The sequence below is a fragment of the Alligator mississippiensis genome, chromosome 4 (assembly GCF_030867095.1).
Source record: "Alligator mississippiensis isolate rAllMis1 chromosome 4, rAllMis1, whole genome shotgun sequence".
NCBI lineage: Eukaryota > Metazoa > Chordata > Crocodylia > Alligatoridae > Alligator > Alligator mississippiensis.
In genome coordinates, this window is record NC_081827.1 from 153,562,520 (window position 1) to 153,587,825 (window position 25,306).

General features: G+C 46.2%; 2 protein-coding genes across 2 annotated transcripts in view; one reads left to right on the plus strand and one right to left on the minus strand.

Moving 5' to 3' along the window:
- The window catches only part of MPP3 (MAGUK p55 scaffold protein 3), a 147,380-nt gene that overhangs the window by 116,475 nt on the left and 5,599 nt on the right, over positions 1-25,306 (minus strand). The window lies entirely within an intron of this gene.
- Positions 14,975-25,306, plus strand: part of LOC102566434 (G protein-activated inward rectifier potassium channel 1) — a 61,046-nt gene continuing 50,714 nt past the window's right edge. The window contains exon 1 of the transcript XR_009461963.1: positions 14,975-24,485. The gene's annotated coding sequence lies outside the window, so the exon portion shown is untranslated. The remainder of the gene's footprint in view (positions 24,486-25,306) is intronic.

Consider the following 25,306-nt stretch of genomic DNA (forward strand, 5'->3'; position numbering starts at 1 on the left):
AACAAATGAGCAAAAGCATGTGTAACAAAATGGTCAAATGTAGTGTAGAAGCATGAGAAGAATTCCTCCCTTAAATGGTGCTGTTCTCCCTGCTCCCTCCACAATCTGCCATGTGCCACACACACAAAGGCCGCCCATGATACTTATGGTATATATATTATGGGTTGGCCATCCCTGGTAGTCTGCACAAGGGCTGTCCAACTGGCAGCCCAAGGGTTACATGTGGCCCCCAGAGGGATTGTATGAGGCCTACAGGCTCCCACCTACACTGCGGGTGCCTGGTGCATGCAGCTGGGAGTAGGGTGTCAGGCTGTACATGCAGGATGCAGGATGGGGAGATGGGGTTGCTTAGCTTCTCCCCTACCCAGACACTTGCAGCAACCCCATCCTTCGGAGCCAGTGGGGAGACTTGCGCTTGTGCTATGCTGCTGCCCATGCTGTGAACATGGACAGGGCAGGGATGGCACTGGGCAGCCTGGCTCCACCCTTTCCCAGCTGTGCGTGCTGCAAGTTCCTCTGCAGGCCAGGTGCACCATGCAGGAGCCAGGTTGCCTGTTCTGGGTTGGGGGAGGGGAAGCTGGGCTGGCCAGCACCCTGCTTATCCTGTGAGCAGCATGGGCAGCGCTATAGCATAGGCAGCTTGCCCCTTACCTGCACTGCCAGCCTCATATGTACCTTGCAGGGGGAGCTAGGCTGCCTGTACAGAACAGGGGCTGCCTATCTGGGTTGTGTGGCTGTGCCGGGACCTGGGCTATGTGCAAGGGAGGAGTTGTGGGGGTGGTGGAAAAGGTGCTGCGCAGCCCATCCAGTGCATGTAGCTGGGAAATCAGTGCCAGTGGACAGCCCATGGAGTGGGGGGGGGGGGGATCCAAGGGGATACCTGTGTGGAATGTGACCCCCGGTTCTGTGGCCACATGGCATTTGGCCCCCGGCTGCCTGGAAGTTGGGCAGCCTCAGTCTGTTCAGTAAGCCAGGAAGTTATTTTGGCAGCATCATTTTGAAAGGATAAGTGGAAACCAGATTGCATTTAAGTCCCAAAACAAGAAAATTACAGCAATTATGTTCTGAGAAGGTGAAGCACTGAATTAGAGTTTTAGCATGTAGGAGGAGACAAAACAGGAATGAATTTCATTTTAAGCAAAGAAAGGCTATTTTGTTCATGTTCACATGGCTTTTACAGCTGTTAAATCTGGGCATCTCTTTAAGGTATGCATTAGACATTCAGTATATGTTGGCTCATAACTAACAACACTGGGGCTGTGCTAAGGCATAGTAGTAACAAGCTATTGCACAGTAACATAAGAAAAAACATGCAGAGACACTACTGCACATTAATGCCGGTTACTGCGCAATCATTCAGTACTTGGTTAGGCAAGTACTAAAAGCCTGCACAGTAACAACTGTGCAGTCCATTGCTTGTGTAGACGTGGCTTGTGTGTAGCATGGAATAGCGAGCTCTTCCTCAGTCCTTGAAGCTGTGCATTCAGTGAGCCCATGACGTATTAGCTCAGGACTGCAAATTACAGAATCTAATGAAACATTTAGGGTTTTTACATTTTTTTCTTAACAAACTTGGCAATTCCATTAAAATCTACATGAAAAGTCTAAGCAAAACAGATTTAAATTTGTTTCTACAGCTTCAAATCTGGCCTATCTGATCCTGTCTGCATTACAGTAATTTTTAATCATACAATTACATAATTTTCAAAGACAGCATATATAGTTCTCCTACAGCTGAACATGAGAAGGAGATAGCTGTTTGCAGCAGATGCTGGTACTGCTTTGCAACCAATTCTTATATAGCCCACATATGTAAAAATTATATAGCCTAAATGAGGTCCTACAAGGGGCCTCATGCAGCTAAGACCAGCATTAATTGGCTGTAGCATGAGCCAGGCAGTGAGATAGGCAACTGTGCTGGATCAGAGAGGTACAGGACAGGCAGTGTAGCTGTAGAGACCAGGTGTGAGGGAGCAGAAAAGAGACCAAAGCAGGTGGGGGAGGCCATGAGGGAGGCATAGAGGAAGGCTGAGGTAGGCAGCCTGGGCTGGGGAACAGAGTGCACCTAGCTAAACAGTGTAGGAAATTGGATTGTCCTGGGCCCAGTCATGCAAGTCAAGGGCGCTGCTAGCCACATTTTAATCATGTAATATATGGGTGGCCAACCTAAGTCACAAGTGTAGCATGGAACACTGAGCCAGGCTGGGGACTGATTGGCTAAGCAGCAGCTCTACAAAAAAAAGAGTCTGAGGGTTACAGTGGACAATAAGCTGAATATGAGTCAACTGTGTGCCCTCGTTGTAAAGAAAGCTAACAGCATACTTGACTGCATTAGTAGGAGTATTGCCAGCAACTGAAGGAAGTAATTATTCTCCTCTATTTGGCACTGGTGAGGCCACATATGGAGTACTACGTGGAGTACGAAAATGGTTAGGGACCTGGGAACATGACTTCTGAAGAGAGACTGAGGGAACTGGGCTTATTTAGTCCAGAGAAAAGAAAACTGAGGTGGGATTTAATAGCAGCCTTCAACTATCTGAAGGGAGGTTCTAAAGAAGATGAAGCTAGACTGTTCTCAGTGGTGGCAGATGGCAGAACAAGGAGCAATAGTCTCAAGTTGCAGCAAGGGAAGTTTAGGTTGGATATTAAGAAAAACTCTCATTAGGAGGGTAGTGAAGCACTGGAACAGGTTACCCAGCAAGGTTGTGGACTCACCATCCTTGGAGGTTTTTAAGACCTGGCTAGACAAAGCCTTGATTGGGCTGATCTGGTTGGGGATGGTCCTGCATTGAGCAGGCGGTTGGACTAGATGACTTCCTGAGGTGCCTTCCAACCCTAATTTTCTATGGCCATGTGTAGATGAAACGAGGGGCATGTGTGCATGACAGTTTAAAGCGGATTAAATGCTTTTGCACTGCTTTAATGGTATTGGTGTTTGCATGTGTAATTCCAGCCACTGTAGCAAATTCAGTGGCATAATGCGCCTTAAATAACTTAGGCTGCAGCAAACTAAAACTCCTCCAAGAAGTTTTAGTTTGCTGCCCTACAGCCGCAGAGCAAAGCACCTGGCTCTGTGCAGCTCAGGGGCTCTGCAGGGAGCCTGTGCAGGCAGCCTGGCAGTAGCCTGGGAAGGCAGGCTCTGCCCAAGAAAAGTGGCCAGCCTGACCTTTTTTTTCCTCTGGTGCCTGCCTACCTGACCTGCATGGAGGCCCGGTGCTTCCCTCTGCAGGTGTGGTGCCCCCTGGGACCACCTGAGCTGGGTGCCTGCAGGCAGGTGCCGCCTGCGGGGGGCCGCTATCACCACAGAGGGAAGCACCAGTCCCTCCCTGCCCACCCCTTGCAGCCCAGGGACTTCTCCTCCCGCTGGCAGCTCACCCTCCCCTCCCCGCCACTGGAGAGGCAGGTAAGTTTGGGTGTGTGCAGGACACGGGGGTTTAAAGGGCCCTAAATTGAAGCAGTGTTTTTAAAAACCCACCACTTCAATTTAGGGCCCCCGTTTCATCTACACACACCCTATGATTCTAAGTGCCATGAGTGGAACAGGCAGCCTTATGTGTAGGGACCTACCTAATCCGCAGGGGCTGTCTGTCCCCTGATTGCACAGGCAGACTGCAGGCCTGCGCAGCCATCTCACAGGCAGTGCGTGGCAGGGCCCCCATCCTTCTGATTGGCCCAGGGGCCTCAGTGGCTCTGCCTCTCACCACTGATTGACTGTGGTCTCACCCCTCACTGCTGATTGGTGCAGAGGATGAGGCCACATAACAGGTAGCCCTGGCAGCTAATCAAAGGGGAGGAGGAGGGCTTGCAGCCATCTTGCCAGCAGCAATTTGAGTGGATAGCCACTCCCATTTGCCAGCACTTTATTTTTAATAAGTTGTTTTTTTCCCCTGTGGATTCCACAGGCATTGCCCACATTTTGAGGGCAATGCTGGATTTCATGGAATCCACAAACTCTGAACTCACAAAGTCAGTAAGTCCCTACTTATGTGGCACACACTAGATCAGGCAGGAGACAACAGCAAATAGGGCAGAAAGCAGAGCAACAGATCTGGCGGGGGAATGGGATCAGAATGGTTCTTGGGAAGGGTGCAGGACTAAATTGTGGCATTCCTGCCAGAAAGGTTGGCCCTCACTGATCTAATAGGTGAAATAGTATTTAGCTCCCTGTGTATACAAACATTTAGATATGAAAGTTTCACACATTCATACTGATTTCAGCCTATGCACAGAAATGTTGCAACTCTTGATACTGGGTCAAAAGCTATTTTGTAACTTGCATTTTAAATGATTTAATTCTTTATGAATGTACAACTCCGCTTAGGTACAATATAGGAGTAGAATAAACCCTTCTTTTTATATTATTAGGAGACTGAAATATATAATTGTTATGGTGACATGCAATTTTCTAAAAAAAAGACTGTTTCATTTACTGAAGCCTTCTGGGCTGGATAACCCGTTAAGTTCTAAAATGAGCAGCACATATGCACAATTTCCTTCTCTTATTTATTTGTATTGAATTGCTCTTAAAAAAAATTTAGAACACGATAAATGCATCCAATAACGTGTTTGTAGAAGCCTATTTTATAAGTTTTGTTCATGTTCCTCTTTCCTTCACATGTGTTCAAGACATAGACCTGGAACCCCCCCCCCCCAAAAAGCACTGACTGACATCAAGGGTGCAAATTCAGGCTCTCAAAATTGTGACGTGACATAGTAAAATATATGTAGTCCAGAGGCTTTTGAATACTTCAGTTGGTAATTAAACAGTTTATTAAAAATATAAGTCCAGAGGCTTTTGAATACTTGCGTAATTAAACAGTTTATACCCTTGAGAGTGTAAATATGTATAATCATGAAATCAGATTGCAGCAGCTATTGAATGTATGCAGTTACAGTAATGTGTATTCATTCTGGAGCATTTTCTGTTGTCAGAAACTTGTTAGTTAATGAATTATGTCACCTTTTCAAATTACAGTCTGAAAAAGCACAGCACATACATTTTTGTACCTCATTATTTTGCTTCTTTGAATGAATATTTACTTCGTAGGTTTTCCCTTTTTAAGTAGACATGTGAATTACCTGCATAGAATTAGTCAAAGATTTTTTTCCTCCAGTGAATATAGGTCAAATTTTGCTAGCTATATTTCATACAGTATCTCAAGTAAAGGGTAGAAGGAGGAAGTGACAATAAAAGCTCTACACATACACATGCACAATTTCTATACATGCTATATGTAATAGCTCCAAGAAGATGAAAAACTACAAATAGTATACCACAGCAAGTGAGAAAAAAAAAATTATTAGAAATAAATGGTGGTAACATACTTCCTTTCATAATTTCTCTTTGCTCTATGTCAGGGGCAGGCAATTATTTCGGGCGGAGGGCTGCTTACTGAGTTTTGGCAAGCCATCAAGGGCCACATGACAGGAAGCTGGGGGTAGATAAATATTACATTTTTTAGGGGCTCTGCGGACCGGATAGAATGGCCTGGTGGGCCACATCTGGCCCACGGGCCTCATGTTGCCCACCCCTGCTCTATATCATAGTGAGTCTGGATTGTAAACTGTTTGGAATAGGAATATTGGGTCAGATCCTCAGGCCTTCTCTACAGTAAATATTGGCATAGTAACTGGTTTAACAGACTGAAATGGCTCCTATGCTGCAACACCCTGAGCTTCCGTTCTCATTAAGGGATGAGGTATAGCCAGAACATCTCTGTGCCTGGCTATTATCTTTCTGCCTACCTCCTGTGGTTTTAATGGTAACTGTGAGCAACCAGCCTAAATTAGAGCAACAGTTTTTCTCTTATTTATCCATAAATGTACACTTATTCTCCAAGATGCAGTTACAAAAAATAAAAATCCTAAAAACGAACATATAAAAATTACCTCTTTCTAGTAAGCCAGAAGGGGAAAGGGAGATCTTTTTCTTGGGAGATGTCACACATGCAGTCATAGCCACCAATATCAACATTTAGAAAGAGAGCTCAATTAGCTACATCAACCTATACCACAGGTCCATATTAGTCAGGCAGTTCCAGAATCTAAATGTCACAAAGATGGTTTACTCACCTTCTACCCCCTGCCCCAGCCCTGTCTTGTACCAGAAAGTGATTAACCTTACTGACCCATCATCACTATTCTCTCTGTGAAGTACCATATGCCATCTCCTAAGCTAGGCCTGTCCAACTTAGCAGCCAGGGGATGCATGCCACAGGGGCCATACCAGCAGGAGCCATGGCTCCCCCAAGCTGCATGCCAGACATGCACATGGGTATTCTCTCCCACCCCTGCTGCACTGTGTGCACAGGCAACCAGGTGAGCTCTCCTCCCTCTGCTGCACTGTGTGTGGTACCGCACCTTACCTTTGGCTGCCCAGCCATGGGCTCCCCTGATGCACCACGCTGTATGGGTACTTCAGGCTCCTGGCTCCCTGCGTACCCTGGGCTGTGTGGGGTGGGGGCATACAGCAGAAACCGGAGGAGATAGGGGGAATCCCAAGCAGCTGGAGTGATAAGGGCAGCAGCAGCCAAGTGGGAGTTCAGGGGTTGCATATTAACCCCATGTGGGCCTTAGGTGGCCCATGAGCCACCAGTTGGACAGCCTTCTCCTAAGCAATAAGAACAGGAAAAACATAATAGGTACTTAACAGCTGCACAGTAGCCACTTTAGGGTAAAAGCTGCTTGGGTCTGCCAGATTTATAAAACCAATCCTCACAAGGCATGCTGGCAAAAATGGTAATGAAAAGGCAAATCTGCAGTTGGGAAAGTTGTTCCTAAAGAAAGGGATATGTTTATCACTACAATATTAGATACTAATGTTTACTTGTAGCGGGTTTTCTGTTTAGTGCTCCTTCACTATTGCATCATATTGCTTTACTTAAGCAAAAATAACAATGTAGTTTTTCCCATGTTCTCCCCAGAGTCAGGTACACACTGAAACAGTTGAGAAACCAATTTGATTTCCTCATCTGCACCTGGGTACAAAGGTTAGAACTTCTGTCACATGATTGGGGTCAGTCTCTGTTGACCCCAATATCTACTATTTCACTTATTTGCAGATTCTAAATTCATATGCCTGATGCTTTAAAGGTATGGAAAGGCTTTGGTAAATAGATGGAAGTATAATGCACTGAGTGATGTACAGACTTACCCAATAGATCACTTTAATCATGATTCTCATTTAATTTGTAAAATAACCGCCCAAAAAGTATATATGGTTTTATTAGTCAGACACTATTCTTTATGCATATTTGCTTTTGGCTGCAGATGCTTAAAGGATTTACTCACCATGGTTTTGCAAATAAGCTGATGGAGGGGCTATTACAAAATGCATAAAGTCAGTCAAAAGGATATAATTTCTGCAAACATAAGTTAATGATTACAGTGACAGATAATAGTACTACACCAACTCTGCAGCAGTTCCCCAAATAAGGATGTTAAAAATTGCCAGTCTCCATCTGCTCTTTTTATTTTTAATGGAACACCTTTCTTCCAGAAAGCTGAAGAAATGTAGACTAGATTGAATCAGCATTAGGTGCGTTACTTCATAACCCCAAGCATAGGGTAACTCTTAATGGGTCAATATTAGACTGAAATAAGTTCTCAGTTGAGGTTCCACCAGGGTCTGCTCTGGGTCTGGTGCAGTTTATCATTTTTATTAACTACATTAAATGCAGGGATTGAAAATATATCAGTCATACTGGCAGATGACACAACACTAGAAGGGGCTGCAAAGATAGGATAACATTCAGAAGGGTCATACACTGGAGAGCTGAGCTGCAGAGCACAAAAAAATCAACAAAGACATCTGTAAGGTACTACACACAGGAAAGAAAAGTCACATGCACAAATGCAGGATAGAAAAACTGAGCTGGCATTAGCCCTGTTGATAAGGACCTGGAGGTTATGGAAGATCACAAACTCTGCTCAAGTCTGCACTACATAGCTTGATAAAAAAAAATACAATTAGGAGTACATTAGTGCAAGACATGAGAGGTGATAGTACCAATCCACTTTGTGCTAGTTAGACCTTGGAGTTCTGTGTCTGCTTTGGGGCACTGCATTTTAAGAAGGATGTAAAGAACCTGGAAAGGATCAAGAGGGGACCATAAAGGCATAAAGATGTTGGAATCCAAATTGCCTGAGGAAAATATTGAGAGAACTATTGGTAGGTATATTTACTTTGATTAAAAGGAGATTTGGGTGAGAGGGGGAACTAGTAGTTTTCAGATATTTGAAAGGCTGCCATACAGATGATAGAGGGAAAATGTTCTTCCTTGCTTCACAAGGCATTGGGTTTAAACAGAAGCAAAGCAGATTTAGATCAAATTTCAGGAATGACTTCCTAACTATCCAAATAGTAGGCCAGTAAAACAAGTTGCCCGGGAAGCTGTGGAATCTCCTTCCTTAGAGATGTACAAGTAGAGGCTAAATAGGCATCTGCTAGGGATGTTAAAAACAGCAGATCCTGTATCCTGGCACAGGATTAGACTAAATGATCATAGGATCATAGGAAAGTAGGGCTGGAAGGAACCTCATGAAGTCAACTAATCCCCTAGGCACAGGGAACTATGGTGGCCAGTTCAGCTGGCTGCCTTGGAACTTGTAGAGCTACAGAGGTTCAGCAGGGAACCTTTACAATGGTAGTGTCAAGCGTGCTCTGGATGCTTGCAGCCGTGATGTGAAAGATGTGGAGAGCCTGGAGGTCCTGTGCAATGCTTGCAGTCATTGCACTGGTTATGTTGCACTCTCTGAGCAAAAAAAAAAATGGATGATGTTCATCAATTCCCAACTCTTTGATGAAAGATACTGGAACTCCCTCTGCAGATACTGTCAGGCAACACTTCACACAGAGCCACCAAAGCAAGCCTGTCCTCTCCAGAAGGCCTACACAATAGCTGAGGCCTGCAAACTGCAACTATAGGCACATTAGCAATTACACCTCAGATAAGCCTTTACACAGCCTTCCTGTACCCCGACCTCCACCCTTAGTATGAGGACCTGCAGTCCTGATCCTGGGCTGAGATCAGGTGGGGCTCAAGTTCAAGGGCCCCAGCTTTCACTGAGGAGTCAGGGCTTTGCGGTCTGGAGCAACACCCTTCCCTCTCACATTCTGGAGGTGGGAGGGGACTACAGCTTGGGCTTCATGTTCCTTTGATTCATCTTATCAACCTTGTGCCTCCCCACAACACCCCAAAGGACATAGCCCTTCAGACACCAGTTAAGTGGGTCTCAGTTTAGCTCTACTTCCCACTCCCTTTCCCTACCTCCAGTTAGTAAAGCATCCTCAGTTTATTCCATGCCTTTTCATAGTTTAGTTACAGACTACTTCAGCTGCTGAATAAAATTTCTTTTTGACTCACAAAGGAATCACTGAATGTGTCCCATGCCTTGTTTGATTATGTTTTCCTATTCCATGGCCTGGCACTGCTGAAAGTGGCTAGTTAGGGTGTCCCTAATAGTTGTGTCCCAAGGGTACTGTTTATTGATCCCCAGATCCACCAAGCTTCCTCTTCCCAGTCCCCCAGAAAGGCCTCACAGATGCTGTGTGGGAGGCAGTCTGAAGCTCATGGCTGCTAACCTTTAGGATGGCACAGAATACCCACATACTGCTTATCTCACTGTAGACTTGCCCACACTCTGGCAGGTTAAGCCAGCTTTCAGAGGATAGCTATGAGCTTCTCCACAGCTGGGGTACTCACATGCTGGTCACCACTTAAGCACCACTTCCACCTCTGCATAGATCTCCATGGAGATACTACAGCACAGCCTAAATTTCTGCCACCACTGCTCATTATCCCATGTCCCCAGGACTATGAGCTCTCACCAGTCACTGCTCATCTCCCTGGCTCAGAAGGCACCAGTGCACAGCTGGTTCCAGAGAAGATCGTTCCCCACGGTGTCTGGTGCAACATCATCCTTAAGCATGTTACAACCAGCAGCACAGAGCAGGAAACACATCTCAAAGAGGCATCTTTCAAGTGCCTCCGTCATGGTGTCCTGTTCTGCCATGCTGTACGTCACAAGCTGGTGCACAAGCTGGAAGAGGCTGCAGCACATGTGTCTTGACTCTGCCTCAAGCAGGACATGAGAGACAACAACTCAGCCAAAGTCCATTCCTGGGTCCCTGTCATGACTGTTCCACTCCTGTAACTGACCAGACCTACAATGATAAGGAGCACCCAGGACAACAGAGGGGGTGGGGAGGCAGGCAGACAGCACTCACCCTGTCTTACTGGGCAGTTCTTAGGGGCTTCCAGAAAACCGGACCTGAAAGGCATGCTGGGATTTTTGCTATGCTGCAAGCATGGCCTCCCAGCTACTGTGAAGTGCTTGAGCTGGGAGGGGCCTGTACATCTATATGAAACCAGTTGATGATTGGTTGCAATGATAATACAACGTTTCGAATGTGAAACAATTAAAATTGAAGCAGAATATCTGTCCACACCCTTAACTTCATGGTATATAGGGTTACTGGTAAAAGAAAAGAAGATAGAAATTTTAGCTTTTTTTTTTTTTTTAATTAGATTTTGGAGGGAGTATTCCACCTGTGTCTATTGCAATACTGCATGAATTCTTCTTCCACCCTCCTTCTGGCATATCTGTTTTTAAAAACTTCATGCAGATCTGTAAGTTGAATAGTTCCAATAGCTATCCATCATAGAGAAACAGCTCTGATATTTGGTGATAGTTTAAAACTTTTAATGTACATCACTACAGTCTGGATGGATGCAAAGTCAGTCACCAAATAACAGGGAACACAAAGACACTTGAAACATTGCATTTCATCATTATAATTCAAGCCAAAAGAGCTCAAAAGCTTAAGAAAACTGCATAGATAGAGGATCATCATATTAATTAGTTCTAGTTTTATTTAAATCTCTTCAATGTGACTTGGTTCCTGTGAGTCACAGTGCTCAGTATAACAATCTGTCTTCTACTTCAATAAAAAACCTCTACCTTTTAAGCTGAGCTGGCTGCCCTTTTATAGGCCACTCCATCTCCCATAATTATCTTTTTTAGCTGGAAGTAAATAGCATTTTCTTTTTACCACAGAGAACAGTATCTTTCCAAAACATATGCTAACTTTCAACACTTATTGGGAGACAGAAATGAAAAATCCATGCCCTAAAGGAAAACCTACCCATGAACCAAAAATGTAAAAACCCTTGTGCCACATGATGATTTTATTTAAGACAGCAAAGTCCAATCTCCTCTACTTAGAAAAGTCAAAGGGGAGATAATTAATTCTAGAATCAGATTATTTGTGAAATATCACCAGGAAATTCCTGTTGATTAGTCCTCAGCACAAAGGTCTCCTACGTCTTGCAATGCTAGCACCTCCGTAGGGGGCCTATTGTAGGTGGACATGAGGAGATGTTAAAGTGTGATGCATTACGACTATCCTGGAATTGTGCATGGTCCCAAAAGTATTGTAGTCAGCTACTGCATGTCAAAGCTGCCTCTGCTGAGCTGGACTAGAGAATCAAGAAGCTGTAATTGGTCATCTCATCTGTTCTCAGCTGCTTCTCTCCTGGAGTGTAAAGGGAGGGTGTTGCTAAGACCTCTCTTAGCTTAGTGCATGTTCTTTCTGGGGCTGCCACAAACAGGAGGGTTGTTAGGGTACTGCAAATTGTGCAGTTGCATGGGGCCCTAAACTGGATAGGAACCCACTTTGTATTAGTTTTATACATCCATTTTAGTCACAGGGTTGTCTAGTAAAGGATAGAGGGCTACCCAGAGAAGGACAAGCTGTGGAGCAACTTGGAGCTACTTTCTTCCTTCCCCTGCTAAAATGCATCAGGTGGCTAGTGTGGAGCATTTCAGTAGCTGCTGAAGGGAAGGGACAGCTGCTGACCGAAGTGTTCTGGGATCATCTTAGACCTGCTGTAGGGAAGGGGAAGTACTATGCTAGAGATGAATTTAAGTACTTAAGTGTAAACATCACAGAGTGCAGTTCTGGGACGGTAACATCAATTCATCACCAAATTCCCATTCCTGAGGGTCCCAAGTCGCTCCAGCCCACAGGCTGTACATTTCTGCTTTGACTTTTTTAATATAGAGGGTCCAAGCCCCTCTCTAGACTGCATATTGCATAGTAACCATCCTACACTACTTTGGATGTAGCTGTTTCCAAGTTTTCTTTACCACCTTTTTCATTCCTTACAAAACCGCTCCCTATCAAAACCAAACAAAATGTTGTTATATTTGTATGTTTAAAAAAAGTATTTTGCCGTGTATCTGACCACAAAACCCTAAAAAATGAACATTGTTTGCAATATTTTGCCCAAGTCATTCTATCTACTTACATTGCACTGGAGAAAAACGTTCAAATAAGTTATGCTTTTAACTCTAGGTAGAACAAACTAACTTTATGATTGTTGGTAAAAACGTATTAAGATGAAGATAACTTAAAATATATAAGGTACCTTTCTTTTTCTTTTTGAACAAATAAAAGCCACCAGCTGGTGAAAAATGCTCCTTCTGAGCCTCCATACGCTCCAAATATTTGCAACATACCAATGATAGTGTGCTACAATCCCAACTGAGAGGCTATCCCAGAAGGTAAAAAAAAAAGAGTTTAGGGATAGGTTTGCAAAAAACTTCAGTGCTTCAAAACTAGTTATAGTACCACCCAGCTTTCAAGTGCTTCTCTGCCTATTGAAATCCACCACCCAAGTTAGGCATCCAAGAATGGAACCATAAAAACCAGTAGGCTGGTTAGGGAGCTACCTAAGTTAGCCAGGAAGAAGAGCTGTGGTGAGTGTGCATAGTTTGCACTCCTACCTCAGGGAGTTGGACATCTGACTCTGGCTTATAGGGATACATGGCCTTTCTTTTGGAACTCATAGCCACAACCTCCTTCTTGGAGTTAGGCAAAAAAACTAGCCCTTAATCACAAAACACCTTCCTCATAGGAGTAGGTACCTATGCTCCTGTCTTTTCTTACCCAATTGATCAGCTGTTAGAACTCTCAACCAGGTGTGCAAGACCTAGATTAAAAGTCTTCTTCTTCCTGCATTTAAATTCTCTTACAACTACCCCAAAATGCCACAACAACCAGTCTACAGGGTGTTTTGTCATGGGGCTTTTTGAATTTGTTGCACTTTACATACCACAAGTAAATTCTTACTGGAACACAGAGAGAGAAATAGAGAGAGCATACATGCAAGATTCTATAGGCTAGTGGTCATTTTGTTCATCTGCCAAAGGGAAGACTTAGACTCAGCCTTCTTCCAAAGAATACTGATTATAAGATGCTCTAATTTAAGATGTGACACAAGAAATGGAAATAAGTAACAAATGAGGGAATGGGATGAAGAAAAGGAGAAGGCAGAGCAGTTATCCCTGGGTTATTTTGATATGGTAAGTGTGGATCTTAATGGTTGGATTAAGCCTATAATCTTAAAAACTGGTAAATTGCTTACTGCAGTTGATTTAGGAGCAGTGATACCTAGAGTGGGCAGGAAAGAGCAACACTTGGAATCCATGGAGACTGCAACATGTGCATTGCTTGGAGATCTGAGAACTCTGCTACATAGAGCAGGTGAAAATTGGAGAGTTCAGTGCTCAGCTGCAGAATAAAACAGAGCTCCACAACCATCTTAGCTAATAAACACTATTAAAGTGCTGGTATCAGGGTTGCAACAGGATATAGGCTATCAGGGGTTGACCCTAGAAGGTCATCTTGCAGGGGATCAGGAACAGGCAAGGACAAGGAAGCAAAGGTCCCCAAGGGATCTTGACTTTTAGAGGCAGATCAGGAGACTGAGGTCTAAGGGACCAGAAGCCACAGACCAAGGTAGAGTCAGCGAGAGAGAACTGGGATCCAGACTGATGTCACTAACCAAAGGGTCTCGAAGAGGCAGCTATAGCTATATGGGACTGGGATGTGGGCAACGGCATGGCTAAGGCTCAACCAGTATTTAACTGTTTGAGGATAGGAATCTGGAGGCACAAGGGGTTAAAAATGTAGCAAGACAATCCAGAAGTACAAGGGGCCTTGGTAGAACAAGGATGAAGCCAGGAAGCAGGACCCAAGGCACAGGAAACCAGAAAAAGAGGGTTAAAAACCCAGGCTAGCTAGGGAGATATCTGTCTTACCTAACAGTCTGCTGGGTGCTGAAAGGCCTGTTGCCTGAAAGAAGACAGCCACCCACTACAGGCCACTGGGGCCATGAGTTAGGCTACTGGCAACCAGGCCAACTCAGGTTAGTAGGGCCAGCTGATGGCAGCTTGGCCAGCCTGATGCCCTGGTCCCTGAAAGCTAGGGCATATTTATGAGGGGCATAGGATGACAGAAAGGGGATTTCTGGCTCTTGAGTTAGTATGTATGATGTGTAGAGATGTCTTTTCAGTCCCCAAGTTATAGTTTAGAGTGGAGGGTGTTTGTTTTTCCCATGTTTTTGGGCTTTCCTTGTTGCCACAGAGGGCTGGGAAAGCATTTTTTTTCCCCTTTCCTATTGATACAGGTGTTGCGAGTGGGGATGGGGGTGGGGAAGTGGGGGTTGGCCTTCCTTAGAAATACTGGGTGTGTAGGCTATAGCCAAGGCAAGGGATTTTGACTGGGGTGTGTTGGAGGTTCTTGATTAGAGGGTCTTGTTCCTCCACTCAAGGTCAGAATGATTATTGCACCTGGGATCAGAAAGGAATTTTACCCCAAAGCCAGACTGGCATGGATTTTGTGTGTGTGTGTGTGTGTGTGTGTGTGTGTGTGTGTGTGTGTGTGTGTGTGTGTGTGTGTGTGTGTGTGTGTTGTGGGGGCAGGTTGTCTCCCTCTGTGGTATGAGGCATGGTCCTCTTCTTTGGATCTCAAATGTATTTTAACACAGTGTTTCTCAACCTTTTTCGCCCCACAGCACACTTAACTAAATTTTAAAAAGCACCACGGCACTCTGGATGTGGAGCGGGGGTGGGGAGGTGGGGGCACACGGACAGCTGGACACTGACGGGGAGGGGTGGCACATGACCAGCTGGACGGCATTTTGGGCTGGAGCCACACTCCCTGTCTGTCTGTGTCCCTAGCAGCGGACGGGCGGGGGGCATGGCTCCAGCCCAGAATGCTGTGGCACCCCTGGATGTGCCTGATGACATACCAGTTGGGAAATGGTGTTTTAACAAACTGCTTTCTGTCTTTGCAGTGGTAGAGTGCTGACAGTACCCTCATCTCCATGCTTTAACTGAGGCAAATGAAGGTGTTTTTTGATGTTTTTAAGCTTTGTGCCTTATTCGTGCCGCAGGGTTGTTTCATAGATTTCATAGACATTAGGGATGGAAGGTACCTCGCGAGATCATTGGGTCCAGCCCTCTGCCCCAGGGGCAGGAAATCAGCTGGGGTCAGATGACCCCATCAAGATAAGCATCCAAGTGTTTCTTAAAGGTATCCAGAGTAGGTACTTACATCACGTCTGGGGGGAGTCTATTCCAGACTCTGGAGACTTGGACAGTAAAGAAGTTTTTCCTTATGTTCAGTCTAAAACAGTCTTCCAGCAGTTTGTGACTGTTAGACCTTGTCTTCCCTTGAGGTGCCCTGGTGAGCAAACATTCTCCCAGTTCCTGATGCACACCCCTTATATACTTATAGGCTGCCACCAAGTCACCCCAAGCCTTCACTTCTCCAGGTTGAAGAATCCCATGCCTCTCAGCCTCTTCTCATAAGGCCTGCTCTCTTGACCTCTAATCATGTGTGTGGCTCTCCTCTGGTCTCTCAAGCTTCTCCACATTCTTTCTAAAGTGTGGAGCCCAGAATTGGATGCAATACTCCCATTGGCGATGTGTAGGGGGTGCACGTGCACCCCCTGAGAGTGGCCAACACCAATGCTGCTGGTGGTGCCTGTGGGCGGTCACCACTCTCCACGCCCTGCTACTGACACAGCTGATGGCATCTGCGGGTGGTTGCCAATTGCTAGTCAGCGCTTGCCACCCCTAGCCCCTGCTACAACCACCTGTGGGAGCTCCCCGCTCACCCCTGCCATGCCTCCACTGCCACCACCACCACCACCTCTGGGTGCTCATTGTGCCCCCCCAACCTTGGGAGGCATACAACTTTCATGAGTATTCTAGCTGTGGCCTCACCAAGGCCGAGTACAGCAGGAGGATGACTTCTTGGGTCTTGCTTCAGATGCATCAATAGATGCAAGCCAGAGTTTTATTTGCTTTGCTGGCTGCAGCATCACATTGGTGGCTCACGTTCACTTGTGGTCAATCATGACCCCCCAAGTTTCTTTCAGTCATGGTGCTACTGAATGCAGCACTGCCAAGCCTATAAGTATAATGTGGGTTTTTTCTCCTGAGGTGAAGCACTTTGCGTTTCTCTGGATTGAATGTCATCAGGTTTTGATCTGCCCACCTCACAAGCCTGTTCAGTTCAGCCCCAATCACCAGCCTATCCTCTAGCATGACTGTACTTCCGCATAATTTGGTGTCATCTGTGAATTTAGCCAGCCTGCTTCTGACACCCGAATCCAGATCATTTATGAATATATTAAAGAGTACTGGACTGAATACTGAACCCTGGGGTATGCCACTGGTCACCATGTGCCATGTTGACTCAGTTCCATCGACTATCACTTTCTGGGTCCGACCATGGAGCCAGTTCCTCAGCCTCCGGACCGTAAGGTTGTCAAGGCCACAGTTCCCCAATTTTACCATGAGGATATTATGGGAGACCAAGTCAAAGGCTTTTTTGACATCTAAATATATTACATCAACCTCTTCTCCTTTGTCCAGGTGATGCATCACCTGGTCATAGAAGGAAATGAGGTTGGTCAGGCAAGACAGACACGCAACAAAGCCATGTTGGCTATCTCTCAGAATGATGCCTTCTGTTAGCCTGTTGTTAATGATTTCTTTGGATTTTTTTCCAAGATCTTTCCAGGGATTGAGGTCAAACAGATTGGCCTGTAGTTTCCTGGATCTTCCCTCCTTCGTTTCTTGAAGATAGGCACCACATTGTCCCTCCATCCAATCTTCAGGAACCTCTCCTGAGCGCCACAAGTTCTCAAATATCATAGATTCATAGATGTTAGGGTCAGAAGGGACCTCAATAGATCATCGAGTCCGAGCCCCTGCATAGGCAGGAAAGAGTGCTGGGTTTAGATGACCCCAGCTAGATGCCTATCTAACCTCCTCTTGAAGACCCCCAGGGTAGGGGAGAGCACCACCTCCCTTGGGAGCACATTCCAGACCTTGGCCACTTGAACTGTGAAGAAGTTCTTCCTAATGTCTAGTCTAAATCTGCTCTCTGCTAGCTTGTGGCCATTGTTTCTTGTAACCCCCGGGGGCGCCTTGGTGAATAAAACCTCACCAATTCCCTTCTGTGCCCCTGTGATGAACTTATAGGCAGCCACAAGGTCGCCTCTCAACCTTCTCTTGCGGAGGCTGAAGAGGTCCAGGTGCCCCAGTCTCTCCTCATAGGGCTTGGCCTGCAAGCCCTTAACCATACGTGTGGCCCTTCTCTGGACCCTCTCCAGGTTATCCACATCCCTCTTAAAGTGTGGCACCCAAAATTGCACGCAGTATTCCAACTGCGGTCTGACCAGCGCCTGATAGAGGGGAAGTATCACCTCCTTGGTTCTGTTCGTCATGCATCTGCTGATGCACGATAAACTGCCATTAGCTTTCCTGATGACTTCGTCACACTGACGACTCATGTTCAGCTTGGAGTCCACTAGGACTCCAAGATCCTTTTCCGCTTCCGTGCCTCCAAGCAGGTCATTTCCTAGGCAGTAGGTATGCTGCACATTTTTCCTCCCTAGGTGCAACATTTTGCATTTCTCCTTATTAAATTGCATTCTGTTGTTTTCCGCCCATATGTCCAACCTGTCCGGGTCTGCTTGTAGTTGTTCCCTGCCCTCTGGCGTGTCCACTTCTCCCCACAGTTTTGTGTCACCTGCAAACTTGGACAGAGTACACATCACTCCCTCGTCCAAGTCGCTGATGAAGATATTGAAGAGTATCGGTCCAAGGACTGAGCCCTGCGGGAACCCACTGCCCACACCCTTCCAGGTCGATACCGACCCATCCACTATGACTCTCTGGGTGCGACCCTCTAGCCAATTCGCCACCCACCGGACTGTGTAGTCATCCAAGTCACAGCCTCTTAACTTGTTCACCAGTATGGGGTGGGATACCGTATCAAAGGCCTTCCTGAAGTCTAAGTAAACAACGTCAATCCCTACTCCTGCGTCCAGGTGTTTTGTAACCTGGTTGCTATCCTCAGCATTGGTTGTGCTATGACATCAGCCAACTCTTTTAGCAGTCTTGGGTGTATTCCATCCAGGCCACTTATCTTGCTGGGATCCTTTGACCCTAGCTGACTTCCTGCTCTTGGGGCAGGGAGCTGGACTCAATGATCTTCCAAGGTTCCTTCCAGTCCTAATGTCTATGAAATCTATTAATTGTGGATGTCCAGCCTCTCAAGCTGTTTCCTCACAACAGCTTCACCAATTATAGGCATATGTTCACCCTTACCCTGGTAATTCTGCATCCTGTCAGGCAGAGTGATTCCCTTGGGCTGATGGAAAACTGACACAAACTGATCGTCGAGGAGATTAGCTTTTTCCATGGTGTCGATTGTCAGCTGCCCCATTTGGTTCAGCAAAAGTCTAATGTTGCCCTTGGTTTTTTTCCGACTTCCCACATATGTGAAGAAAGATTTTTTTACTGTCCTTGATTCCTGTAGCCAGTTTGAGTTTGATTTCAGCCTTGGCTTTTCTGGTGCACTCCCTACAGGTGCAAACAAGTGCTGCATAATCCTCCTTAGTGGTAGTTCCCAACGTCCATACTTTATAAGCTTTTCTTTTCAGATTCAGGAGGTCCATGAGTTCCCCATTGAACTGAGGGGGTCTCCCAGCCCTTTTGCTACCTCTCCTACGACCTGGAATGGACTCCCTTTTTGCTTTTATGGTTGTGTCCTTAAGAAGCGACCACTCATCATGGTTTCCCCTCCCTGTCAGATCATGGTCTCTCAGGGCCTCGACAACCAACCTCCTGAGCTTGTGAAAGTCAGCTTTCCTAAAGTCGAGGATTTCTGCATTGCTGACTGATTTGCCAGTTTTGCAATGAATAAAGTGATCAACTCGTGATCACTGTCATCAAGCTTCCCTTCAATCCTCAGGTCGCTCACTAAATCATCCCCTTTGGCCACTACCAGATCCAGCAGTGCCTTACCTCTTGTCAGCCTGTAGACTTCTTGAGTCAAATGGAGCTCATCAATGCAAGTGAGGAAGCTTCACGACTGATCAGATTTGGCTGAATGCTCTTCCCATGAGAGGTCAGGGTGGTTGAAGTTGCCCATGATGACCATGTACCAAGAGCATGCAACCTCTACCAGTTCCCTAGAGAATTCATGGTCAAGCTTTTCCTCCCAGTTATGTCTGTAATAGACTCTTACAGTTATATCCCCTTCACCCCACTCTCCCCGTATTCTAACCCAGAGGGTCTCAAGTTGCCCTCCTTGGGTACCAATCTCTGCTTGTGGGGAAGTGTACTGCTCCTTCACATAGAGAGCTATACCCCAACGCTTCTTTGCAACACAATCCCTCCTGTACAATTATAGCCATCAATACCTGTGGTCCAGTCATAAGTGGAGTCCCACCAGGTCTCCGTTATCCCTATGAGATTGTGACGGGCTAGCCGGCAGTGACCTAGCCCAGGGGTTTTGAAAGGGCAAAAGATGATTGGAAGACTTGGGATTCCCTTTCCTCACCAATCAGGCCCCAGAGATTCACCTCTCATGTCCCCTGATTGGCCCCTGGGTCACCTGGAGGGGGATAAAAGGGGCAGCACGGCTGACTCAGGGAGAGACCAGCGAGGGATTATGAGGAAGGAGCTTCAAAGAGCTGAGCAAGTGGGGCAGAAACAGTTGCCCCAGAAGAGCCTGAAGGAGCAGGACCTGCAGGCAGCAGTTGGACCCTCAGCAGCACAGCATGTGGCTTGCAGGAGAGGCTTCCTGCTGGGCTCTAGGATCCCCTATGAGAGGCTGTGGCCAGTAGGAGAGGCTTCCTTCTGGGCTCTAGGATCTCCTACAAGAGGCTGTGGCCAGCAGGAGGATCTGAGCAGCGACCTGAGGGGTTCCCAGCTTGGCTTCCAGCTCCTCCAATCAGAGACCAGGCAGCTTGACATGAGGCCAGGGCTCCAGGAAGGTCAAGACCCCTAGCAGCTTAGAGCAGTACCAGCACTGGTGGCTGTGTGGCAGCATTCCTGCCTAGCATGTGGGAGATCTGAGTTCAACTCCTGACTTGGGGTGCATGAGCTAACAAGGGAAAAATCCTCTTGCAGTAGGAAGGAGCCATTGTGTTTTCCACTTTTCTCCCCCTCCAGGTACCTAGGCCCTATATTTCTTTGTCCTTTAATATTTTGTATTTTGTGCCTTTTTATACTTCCCCAACCAGTATTGTTTACTCTGCTGTTTGTGTTTTGTATTTTGTTAACCCTGTCTTTTGCCAATGATTGTAAGTGTCTAACCTTTGTTGAATCCTGCCCCCTTGGGGCATTGTGGTGTCCACTATACCCCCTGATTATGCCTGTTATGTCCCCAGTATTGTTCCCTCATTAAAAGGTATATACTTAAGTCCCCAGTGGTGGTCTGGCTCTGCTCTATAGCGGGAGGAGAGTCCCTACACCTCCCGCAGCGCTTGTGCACCTGCTTTGATCCCTTCAATTGGAGAGGGGGTACCTTTTGGAGTACCGCCTGGGTTACAAGATCATATTCATTTTTGCTTAGCAGAAGGGCCAGTTCCTCCTGTTTGTTCCCCAAGCTCCTGGCATTTTTTAATAGGCAGCTAGGCCTGCCATTGGAAGCCCTGGGCTTCCCCGTGCTCTTAGAAGAGTCCCGTCCTTGGGCTGGGGTAGGAGTGAGTTCCCTTGTGTTACCTGACCTGCTGATTTTGTGGTTGTCACTTTCTGGGCTTGCACTGGTGATTGTCTGCAGGTCCCCCGGCAATCTTAGTTTAAAGCCCTGTCAAGCAGGTTGGCCATTCTGGCCAAGAAGAGCTTTCCCATCGGAGTGAAGTGGAGGCCGTCCCTTCCCAACAAACAGCTGTCTCTCTCTCTGAAGTGCAGACTGTGATCGAAGAAGCCAAAGTCTTCGCAATGGTACCAACGCCACAGTCTTCTGTTGACTTCTTCAGTACGCCTCTCCCTCCTGTGCCCATGACCCGTAACCAGATGGATCAAGGAGAAAACTACCTGCATCCCAAACCCTCTAAGCCCAGCCCCCAAAGCCCTGTAGTCACTCATGACCTGGCCAGGATTGCTCTGAGTCATGTCATTTGTGCCCACATGGATAAGGAGCATTGTAGTAAAAAGACGTTAGCCCCCATAATTTTGCAGTAATGCTTGAGCAACAACCATATGATAGAAGTGTCTTGTGACCATCTTATGACCCTTTTGTGTAAAGATCAGGAGGTCTAATGTCCAAGCTGTGGTTCTTACTGCTTGCCTTGCATTTTGAAATCATCTCTGTCCAGTGCCTTAAGGTTACGTTAAGATAAGAAGTTACTAAAGTTTAACTAACTTTGTTGAAATTGCTCTTTTCTTCTGAGCATGCTGCAATTCTACCTTTGAGTGCGCACGTACTAACCCTGATAAGTCACATTAACCAATAACTAGTTAAGTACAGCCTACAAGATAAGACGTCACAATTAGGAACTGGTACTGCAGCCAATAAACTTCTAGTACGTCAAGACTCTGTTGAATGTAAGCTATAAAAATGTGATTCCAGGCCGGACTCATCGTCGGCCCTGATTTGAGCTCTCTGCTCCTCGGTCGAACTGTTTGCAAACAATAAACCTAGATGGACCCAGCCTGTATGTGTGACTCTTTCCTTGAGGGTAATTGAACAAGCCTCCAGGGGAACAAAACTAGCCGTTTTGGCAACCATTTGGCGAGCCAGCCAGGAGCCCTCTGGACTACTTCAGGGCACGACGAGATTGGCAAAGGGGAGTCGTGAAGTGGCCACCGGACTGATCTTGGAGTCCGTCACGACCCCCGGGTCCGTGAGTCGGGCACCTGAAAGGTCAAAGGCACTCCTTTGAACGAGTCATCCAGGCTGAGTGGGTCCGAAGAGACGGCGCCAGGGGTCCAGCAGAGTGAGTATTCGCTTTCCTTGTGTCAATTGAATGGTCTCTAAGGGAATTTGGGGAGCCCTGAGGATTTAAGTGTTGGTTTTGGTATCCAGCATATTGGTCTGGATTTTGGATCCGGGGAATCCCTTTAGAAAAATGAGCCGCTGACCAAGTCTGAGACTATAGCTGAGCCTAGCCGCACCGATTCTGCCCAACAAGGTAGAGTCGAATGCAAGGGGGCTCAGCTGGAACCTCGTGACTCAGTGGACAGGGACCTGAGTGCATTTGTATATTGGTAGACACAATGGGTTCAAGTAGCTCCCAAGAAGAAGATTCTGCTTCCCCATTAGGATGCATGCTGAGGAATTTTGGTAAATTTAAGGGAGACTATGGAATAGAAATGACACAGGATGACTTGATTATATTTTGTCAGAAGGAATGGCCCACTTTCGGGGTTGGATGGCCGGAAGTTGGTTCTTACAATGTAAAATTAGCTAATGCAGTTTCAAATGTGATAACCCGGGACGGCCACTGGGATCAGTGGCCGTATATAGATTGTTGGATAAGTGCTATAATGAATCCTGTTCCCCCATGGGTTCAGAAGTGTAAAAAGAAAATGTGTAAGATGTTATTGGCAAAAGACACTGGGAGAACAGCCCAAGTCCTTCCTGATTCTGGTAGTGAGGGAGATCTGATTCAGGGACCAGGACACAGAGTTAGAACACAGTCACCTGTCAGCCCCAGTTCCAGGAGTCAGGAGTCACCATCATCATCTCAGACGGACTCTAGCCCCAGCTCCAGGAGCCAGGAATCATCACCATCATCCTCATCATTCCAAGAGGATCCTGACTTGTTGGGCAGGGAGAGGTCAGAAAGTCCCTCAGTAGTACCCCTAACTGGCCTCGGGGTTTCAGGAGAAAAGAAGGGAAAAGACCCAGAGAATCTCCCACCAACAGCTCCCCCTTATGAGGAAATGGACAGCTTCCCAGAGGGGCTGGCTCAGCTCAAATCAGCGTTAAAGCTCGTGGAATCCTGGCATGATAAAATCCCCCGGAGTTCCCGTAACAAGAACCCCAATTACAATTGTCCCATGAGACAAGTAGTGACTCCAGGAGAAGGGGGGGGAACAACCTTCGTTTACGTACCCTTTCACACGTCAGATTTGTTTAATTGGAAGAATCAAAATCCTTCTTTTAGAGAAGACCCCGATAAGATGCAAAATCTGTTTCGGTCAGTAGGGCAAACCCACCGTCCTACCTGGGCTGATGTTCAAATGATGCTGCATACCCTCCTGACCTCTGAGGAAAGGCGGATGGTACAGGGAGTAGCGGATAAGATAGCTGAGGAGCGGGTAGTAGCCCCTGGAGGGGACCTGTGTGCTGTATGTCCTATTGAGAGTCCCAATTGGGATAACGACTCAGAGGAAGGGAATCGTCAATATCTGGGGATTATAGTAGAAGCTCTGGGTAAGGCAGTACCACGGGTACCAAACCTTTCCAGGATATGCGAGGTCCGCCAAGGAAAGGATGAATCTCCCTCAGCCTTCCTCGAGCGGTTGTATGATGCCTTTAAGAAATTTAGTGAAATAAACCCTGAGGCTTCAGAAAATCACCGCATGGTGAATATGCTGTTTATTGGGCAGGCGGCCCCAGGTATAAGGAAGAAGTTGCAAAAAGTTGAAGGAGGACCAGGGAAACCCCTTTCAGAGCTAGTGGAAATTGTGTATAAAGTCTATGGGAACCAGGATCAAATAGCAGAAAAGAAGGAGGAGAAGCATGGACAGAAGCAAATGGCCATGCTAGCAGCTGCCTTAAGCAAGAGTACTAATGGCAATGGAGGATGGAAAGGGCAACCAGAGGGGGGGCAGAAGAAAGGAAGAGGTCGGCCGCAGCCGCTACTATTTGTGCTGCTGTAAACACATGCCCCTGCTCATGTGGACATGGGCAACAAGTCAGAATATGTTTAACACTATGGATTTCCTATTTGAAATCTCTGGGTTTATTCTGTAAATCATGTTTGCACGCCTAATTGTGCTAACATTTTGTAGCACCCCACAGCACACTTGAAAGGATCTCAAGCCACCCCAGCATGCTGCAGCACACTAGCTGAGAATCAACAGGTTAGATAAACACTGCTCTAGCATGGTTTACATAGGAATGATCATGCCTTGAGACTAGGGGACCTCCTGAGATCCCTTCCAACTCTATTTTTCTAAGACTCTGCATGGAAATGTTTGTTGTTGTTATTGTTTGTTTAACAGAGAATTGAAGGAAAGGCTAGTGGCTTGATGAGTAATGATGAAGAAGACATTCCATTGTTAGTAGACAACAGGAGAAGGAATATACACACTTCTCCATTCTCTGAGGCCACAAAGACACTTGATAAAAACTGCTGAGGTCCTAGACACATGAACAGGTTAGTCAAAGAAAACCCCAGCTGCCCTGAGTAAAACAAAGCTACAGCCACATGCTGAAACCACTTGAACTAAAGTAAATCTCTCCTAACTTTTGAAAATGTATCTTTATTCCAATTTAAGGTAATTTTTCTGTGGGGCAAAGTATTGTTCCAACAGCAATTATTCTTTTGCACACAGGGTAGACAGTTTCCTCCAGGTTTTTACTTCACCGTTTCCTGTTTTGTGGCAGTTCTATTGATGTAGCCATAGCCTGAGCGACTGTCAGACAGTGGTACATTCTGATCACCACCAACTTGGTTTGGATTACGATCAATGTATCTTGTGTGCCTATCTGTATCTTCATTGTCCTCCAGCACTGGCAGAAGAAACTTCTACTCCAAGTGCTTTAGATATTACAATCCCAAATAAAGCCAATATATGTATTTTTGTATTACTAAATCAGAAGGGAAGATCCTGCTTCTGTTACTGCCTCTTGTGATATTCAGATCCTATTTGGATGAATGACACACTTGCCTAGAGACAGAGGAAAATGTTTGCTGTCATACTGTGAGATATACAGTTTTGGAGATAAATGAGGGAGCTTTGTCACTGTTTTAGGTAATGTTGTGTCTTGAAAGATGCTATTGCGTTTAACAAAAATTCTAACTGCTATTTCCCAAGGAAAAGCCATTTCTATTCCTAGCTTAGAGACTCCTGGAGAAAGGAAAATATTTTTATAATGTCTGTTTCTTTTCTTAATGGCAAAACACTGTTAATCTCAATCTGAAAATCAATTGATCATCTGCTTATGACATACCCTAAGTTTATGTAGCTTGATCTT